Genomic DNA, 5,913 nt, shown 5'->3' on the forward strand with positions numbered 1-5,913 from the left:
AGAGTTTCTCTGTGTTAGCCTTGGCTGTCCTGGACTCACTTTGTAGACCAGGCTGGCCTCAGACTCACAGTGATCCGCCTGCCTCTGCCTCCCGAGTGCTGGGATTAAAGGCGTGCGCCACCACTCCCCGCCAGGCTTGTTCTTAATCAGCTTATTCCACTCATCATGATGTCCTCAATGCCTGTGTGGCTGCAGCACACCTCAGGGCCTCACACTGTAGGGCAGGCTGAGGCTTATTACGGAGAGGATTGGCCTTGACGCCACTACAATCTTTCTGCTTCTGGCTCCTGAGTTTTGAGATTACAGGCATGAGATACCATGGCTCGCTTCATACCTTTTCAATGTAAATAATGAATGTGTGTGTGCCTGTGTGTGTGTGTGTACATGTGTGAGTTTGTGTGTGCATGTGTGTGAGTGTATGCATGAGTGTGTGAGTGTGTGTGTGCATTTATCATAGATGGACATTAGGGTTGTTTCCATCTGTAGGGTATTGTTAGAAAATGTTGCTATGGACACAGATATGCAATATTTATTTATATTTCTGATTGTGTTAATTCACTTTTATGTGTTGAATGATTTTAGAACTATGAAATAAAGATCTAGAAAGGTGACTTGGCAATTAAGAGCAGTTCATGCATTTCCAGAAGAGCTGAATTCAGTTTCCAGCACCCACATCAGGTGCCTCATAACCACCTGTAACTCTAGGCCCACAGGATCCAACATTCTCTTCTGGCCTCCTGGGACAACACCACACCTGTGGCACATACACACAGACATACAGACACAAACAGAGATAAAAATTAAAATTACCCAGCACTCAGGAGGCAGAGGCAGGCAGATCTCTGAGTTCAAGGCCAGCCTGGTCTATGAAGCAAGTCCTGGACAGCCAAGGCTACACAGAGAAACCCTGTCTTGAAACTCCCCCCCCAAAAAAATTAAAATAAAGCTTTTTTTGGTTTTGTTTTGTTTTTTTTTGAGACAAGGTCTTATTGTGTAGCTCTGGCTAGCCTGGAAGTTGCTATGTAGACTGACCTAGCCTAAAACAAATAGATATTTCATATCCCTCTGCCTCCTGAGTGCTGGAATTAAAAGCATATGGCACCAAATCAGGTAAAATTTAGAGTAAGGCCAGATGAGGTGGTGCTCCCCTATAATCCTAGTACTCAGGGAGGCAATGGCAGGCAGATCTCTGTGAGTTCAAGGCCAGCCTGATCTACAAAGCGAGTCCAGATCAGGCAGGGCGACACAGAGAAAACCTGTCTCAAAATATAAATAAATGAAACAAACAAAACACTGCTCCCCCCCCCCAAAAAACTTTAAAGTAAGATCTTTTTTGTTGCTGTTTATTTGTTTAGTTTGGTTTTGGTTTTTGGTCCTGGAGCTCGCTCTGTGGACCAGACTGGCCTTGCACTCAGAGATAAGCCTGCCTCTGTCTCTGGAATGCTGGAGTTAAAAATGTGTGCCACCGTTGTGCAGATTAAAATAAAATAAAGGTGGGGGGGGGCGGTGCCTGTAAGATGGTTCAGCTATTAAAGGAGCTTACCAAGCAGCCTGATAACCTGAATTTGAGTCCTTCCACGGGGGACTCAACACATTCCCAAAAGCTGTGCTGTAACCTCTACGCCTGGACTATGGCACATACTTGCACATCTTCTCTCTCTCTCTGTCTCTCTCTCTTTCTCTCTCTCTTTCCCCCCGTCTCTCTTCCCAACTTCAAGATTTTTTTTTCTTCCCTTTTGAAGAATTGTGATTTAGTCAATATGTTTTGGCTTATTATTTTTTTCCCCTGAGACAGGGTTTCTCTGTGTAGCCTTGGCTGGCCTGGCCTGGCTTTGTAGACCAGGCTGGATGGCCTTGAACTCACAGCGATCCACCTGCCTCTGCCTCTGCCTCCCAAGTGCTGGGATTAAAGGTGTGCACCACTACTGCCTGGGGGCTTATTATTATTAATATTATTTTAATTATGTCTCTCTGTGTGAGTATGTGCCTGTAGGCACTCATAGAGGTCAGAGGTGTCAAATCCTCCTGGATTTGGAGTTACAGGTGGTTCTGATCGCCTGACATGGGTGCTGGAAACTGCACTAATTCAGGACCTCTGCGGGAGCAGTATGTGCTCTTAACTCCACAGCCATTTCTCCAGCCCCTTAACAAATATATTTAAAATAGGCTTAAGCATCCAAATATATTTTAAAATAGGCTTAAACAAGACTTAAGGGAAAGGCGCATGCCTTTATAATCCTAGCACTTGGGAGGCCAAGGCAGGTGGATCTCTGAGTTTGAGGCCAGCCTGGTCTACAGAGCTAATTCCAGGACAGCCAAGGCTACACAGAGAAACCCTGTTTGAACAAAACAAACAAACCCCAACAACAAAACAAAAAAGGCATTAAGGGAGAGGTGGTGGGAAAAATAGGAAGCACACTTGAAAACATGGTATAGGCTTCTCTGGAAAGTCACTCAAAGTAAGCCTTAGCCAAGGGTGGGTTTGGGCTCCGGGAGGAACAGTCATCTTTCCTTCCTTCCTTCCTTCCTTTTTTTTCTTCTTTTTCTTTTGGTTTGGGTTTGCTTTCTTTTGAGATAGGTCTCTTTCTATATAGTCCAGCCTAGCCTTGAACTTCATCTTCTTGACTTTGCCTCGGAAGTGCTGCAATACCACCACACTCGGATAGGCCAGTGCTCTTAACCACTGAGCCATCTGCCCAGCCCCTAAAATTATATTTTCAGATTTTATTATATCTTAGACTTCCATCAAACTCAATATTCTAAGATCGAAGAAGATAGTATATGAAGCAAAACTTTATCCACCAGGACAGTGGCCATAGATTTCACTGAGAGAAGAGTAAGGAAGGAGATGTGGATAATTGAGACTCTTGGAAATAAACCGATCACTGCCTTTGAAGCTTTGAAATTATCTTTTTGTTGGCATTTGCTTTTTTAGACAGAGTCTCATGTCGCTCCAGCTAGTCTTAAACTCCCTGTGTAGCTTAGGATGATCTTGAAATCCTTGTTCTCCTGTCTCTGCCCTCTCTCCAAGCCCCTCTCTCTGACCCTAGTGGTGTGGTGGTAGCCATGTACCACCACATCTGGCTCTGAAATAATCTTTATACCCCACATATAGACAGGGAACTAAATTAATTCAGGGACTCTTCATGTCCAACCAAGGGCACAAAGGAGGGGTGCAGCAGCCCCCTGGCTTCAAAATCTAAGCTTGTGGTCTTTCTTTTTTCCTTTAAAAGTTTTATTTTATGTTTATTTGTCTGTTTGTAATCTGGCACTGGGGAGGCAGAGGCAGGTGTATTTCTGAGTTTGATGCCAGCCTGGTCTGCTTAGTGAGTTCTAGGACAGTCAGAGCTATGTGGAGAGACCCTGGTTTGTTTTTTTCTTTTAATAATAAAACAATAAAAAAGAAAAAGATGTGGGACTCTGTCCTCTCGTGATCTGGAATCCTCTGTGGAGGTTTTATTTGTGTATGTTGACAGGGAGCATACTGGAAACCAGCTCACCCAGGGACAGACCCAGGTCCCATCCTGGGCCAGGGAAATGGGATACCTCCGTGGGATGAAATGTTGATGAACCCTAGAGGGGCTCAGCAGAGGAGTAGCAGCAGATGGAATTCCTGGACGATTGTTCCGGCTGTCACCAGAGAAGACTGGCAGGAAGGAACACTGGATAATTTATAGAGGGACAGATGCTAAGGCTTCTCCGGAACCATCTGGTCAAGAGGGGCCTGGGCATGGGGGACATGTTGTCTTTAGGTCCCACAGCCTCCTCCCTGTTTCCTTTACCTGGCTTCTCTTGTCCTGAAGTCTTTGCAGAAGGGCTGTGCTCCCAGAGGACAGAGATGCAGAATTCCAGCTGGCTCTCATGTCATGTTTTCATTTGTTGACTCTGGGCTTGTCTTTGCTACCATTTCTGCCAGGACCCACTGGTGTCGTGTGTGTGTGTGTGTGTGTGTGTGTGTGTGTGTGTGTGTGTGTGAGAGAGAGAGAGAGAGAGAGAGAGAGAGAGAGAGAGAGAGAGAGAGAGAGAGAAGGGGGGAGAGACTTTTCTTATTTTACTGTTTGTTTGTTTTGGTTTTTCGAGACAGGGCTTCTCTGTGTAGCCTTGGCTATCTTGAACTTGCTTTGTAGACTAGGATGGCCTTGAGCTCACAGAGCTCGGCCTGGCCTCTGCCTCTCTGAGTTTTAGGATTAAAAGTGTGCCCCACCACACCCAGCTACTTCACTATATTTTTAACTCTTCTTCCCCATTACTATATTCCAGAATCTTCCGTCACTCGCTTCCAGTAAATGACTGGATAACGAACGAATGAATAACAAACATTCATTAAGTACGTACTCCCACAGGCAATTGTTTAGACACTGATAATATTAGGCTGAATGAGAAAAGAAAACGTGGAGTTTTCACTGTAGTAGGACAGATGGTCAGTGGACAAAGGAATATTTAATGTGATGTCAGATAACAATCTCCATGAAAGTCACTGTTAAATGAAGAACAGTAAAGGGAAGTGTCTGGAATGCTGATTGGCCAAGGAAGATTTCTTTGATGTGATGACATTTGAGCAAGGGCACAACTGTTGGTGACTACCTAGAAAGAGAACATTCCAGTCACAGGAAACAACACTGGAAGGGTCTGGGGCCTAACTATGCTTAACACGTCACAGGAAAACCTGCTGCTTAATCACCATTGTTTGTCGTGCACCTGCTATGGAATAGCAACGCACGTTCTTTATTTTTATTTTTTCCTTTTGGTTTTTTGAGATAGGGTTTCACATCGCATGCTCGTTGATTTGAAGAAACATTAGGGTAAAAAGGATACAGCGCGGAACGCACTAACTATGGAACTAGAGGGAAGGCTCGGCAGCTAAGAGCATTTGCTGCCCTCGCAGAGGACCCAAGTTCAGCTCCCAGCACCTACACGGTGGCTCACAACTGCCTGTAACTCCAGTTCCCAGTGACCTAACATCCTTTTCTAGACTCTGCAGGCTCCTGCATGCATGTAGCACACACATATAGACCCTAGAATGTATATATAAAATAATAAATAATTATGCTACAGGATAGTCCTAATAAAGTTCTGTGCAACTACTTAGAGCCGACTAGTAAAAGGAGCATCAAAGGAAAGGCTTTCTGGAAGAGGTGATGAGGCTAAAAAAGCAAAAACAAAAACAAAAAAACCAACCAAACAAGCAAACAAAAAAACTAAAAACTGGGCATGAGGCTCATATTTGGAATCCCAGGTGGGGCAAGAGGCTTGCCTGGGCTACTTATGGAATATGACGTCAGCTTGGGCTACAGTGTGAAGACTCTTCCACCTCCCGCCTCTCCCCCATTAAAAAAAAAAAAGCGATAAAAATTGATCTGAGAGGAGGAACTGGATTGGGGATCACTAGGCTTCATTTTCTGATAACATAGAACAACTTAAGAACCAGAAGACTTCGGGAGACTTAGGGAAACATGCTTGATGCGGGTGATAGAAGCTGAATCGGTCAAGATGAAAAGCTGGCATTTTTCTTTGCCCTGTGTGGCACTCTGGAGACAGAGGCCAGAGGACCTCTGTGAGTTCAAAGTCAGCCTCTTCTACAAAGCAAGTTGGAATTCCAAGGCCTTCCAGTGAGACTTGGTCGGGCAGGGATGGACATTGGGGGTACGGTGGTGGTGTGTGTTTGTATTTTTCTTTGGAAAAGGGTCATCTCCTACTATATTTTTAAGCGTTGTTCCCTATTTTCCCCCACAGTACCAGTTTTTGCTCCTTTCCTATTGTATCCTACTCCCGACACCGTCTTCTTTCTTCCCTTGCCAGGTCTCCAATGCCCGCTTAGAGGAGATTCCCACTTCTTCCAGCAGCGCCAGGAGTTCCGTTTTTTTTTTTTTTTTTGTTAACCCAAGGCCCCGCCCCCAGCCCCGCCCTCGGTGA

This window comes from Acomys minous (genome assembly GCF_964271855.1).
Source record: "Acomys minous genome assembly, chromosome: 13".
NCBI classification, from domain to species: Eukaryota; Metazoa; Chordata; class Mammalia; order Rodentia; family Muridae; genus Acomys; species Acomys minous.